This window comes from Orycteropus afer, unplaced genomic scaffold (assembly GCF_000298275.1).
Source record: "Orycteropus afer afer isolate SDZICR_OR568_19922 unplaced genomic scaffold, OryAfe1.0 scaffold00037, whole genome shotgun sequence".
In the NCBI taxonomy this organism is placed as follows: Eukaryota; Metazoa; Chordata; class Mammalia; order Tubulidentata; family Orycteropodidae; genus Orycteropus; species Orycteropus afer.
The window spans coordinates 8,925,696-8,927,778 of NW_006921624.1; positions in this window are offsets into that span (position 1 = coordinate 8,925,696).

A 2,083-nucleotide genomic window follows, 5' to 3' on the forward strand; every position below is an offset into this window, starting at 1 on the left:
TTTCTGTGTGCCTTATACTGGTGACAACAAAGAAAAGAGTGGATGCATAATCTCAGAGCTTCAGAACTTAATTGAAGCATTAGCCACTTGTAAGTTCAATACTTTTCTGAAGTCTCTTTCTCAAATTCATTCTAAATTTCAACAATTGTTTTCTACTCCTTAATGTATTTCTTTTTTTATTATTATTATTTAAAACTTCTACCAGTTAAATGTATTCGTTTTCCCCAACCTCCAATCTTTGTCAATGCTTGTTTCAGGACCCTGTATGTATTTATTTCTAAATATCCTTTGTCCCCGACACACTGCCTGCCATTCACCTCAAACTGATGAAGCCTGGGCATGATGTATATCTACACTAGAAAACTGGTTTTGGTTGTTACAATTGGAGTTTAAGCCTTTTTTCTTCTAATCTTCATTTATAAAATTGGAGTAATTCCCCTTCCCTCATGATGCTGTCTTTAGAATATATGGTGACCTCACGTGTGTCCGAGTAGAACTGCATCTGATTGTTCAGAGAGGTACATCACCAGACTCTTCTTCCAAAGCATTTCTGGATGGGCTCAAACACCAGCCTTTCCATTAGCAGCCAAGCATGTTAACCATTTGCAACACTGATATAGTGAGAGAATATGTGTCAAGTGTCTGAGCAGCAAGTGTCAGCAAATGTATCTTTCATTTCAAATTTCTTTTATGTCATGCATGAATCTCATTACCTTAGAGCAATATGGATTTTAACATGACATAGAATATAACATTGACAAATAACTAAACTGTATCAACATTGAAAAGGGGGAAAAAGAAGCCATTAGTTTGCAACAGTCTCTTCTTATAGGTGATCCTGAGACTTCATTTTCATAGAAATGCACCTGCATGTCTGTGGATTTTTCTTCAAGGGAAAAATATATCAGATTTTTTCTGTCATAGCCACACACTAGGATGTTGGGACAAAACTTGCCCAACATCTGCTGGGATTGGCTTGCTTCAGAATAAATGGCAGTAATGGAAGATGGGAAAAGGCCTTGGGACATTGGCTACATAAGGGTAATCAGTCAACACAAAAGTGTCCAATAGCCTGAGGGAACTGAGGCATAGTCTTGCTTGTCTTTGGTTTCCAACCCAACAGGCAGGACAGTATCAGTTACTTGGTGGTTCTCAAATCCAGGTAATCTTTCTATGCAGAGTGTGACTACAGCGTGTGATCTTGTTTCCTGCGCAAGAGCTAGGCAGTGTTGTACAGCAGCTGCTTCTCTAGCTCTAGTACACAGACAGGACACCTGGGGATCATGATAAAATGCAGATTCTCATTCAGCAGGTACAGGAGGGGCCTCAGACACTTGTATTTCTCAAGTGCTTCCAGGCTTCCAGGGGCTGCTGAGCAGCTGGGCTATGACTCACCCTTTGAGCAGCAACAGAGTGATGGAAAGAGCATGTGCTTTGGACTCAGACAGACGTGGTTTGAAATCTAGCTCAGCCACTTATTAATTGGGTGACCTCAGTCAGGTCATTTAATTATTCAGATCCTGTTTCCTCATCTGAAAAACAATTTTATGTATCCCTAAATTTTGTTGTGGAGATTAAAAGAAAATTGTTAATATTTAGCAGTGTTCTATCATAAATATATATATATAGACAGAGAGAGAGAGAGAGAGAAGAACATTTCTACTATATCTCCTTATGTTTCCATCTCTGAGCTCCCTTAGTAGCCATTCTGATGGGTCATGCCCAACATGTTGAATTGGCCATATTTTTCAAGGGACAGGGTTACCTCCTGCTTCCATTGGTATGTACATTTTGCCTCCTTAGATAAAGATAAGCCAAGTCTATGTCCTATCTCATTTGTGCCTCCAACTGAGTGAGTAATTTATGCTATAACCCACTCTGCTGATTCAGTCACCTCAAATTTAGGGAAAGGGGAAAGGGGCTGGCTTAGAGTCCTGAGCCCATGTTCCAGTTAGACTTTACCAGAGCTCTCTATTGAGGATTATTAGGTTGGCAGGTTATTAATAAAGAAGAGCTTTGTCTCTCCTATGGATATTTTTTTCCTGTTGTGTATAGTCACCTCACTTGAGAGCTACCAGGGTAC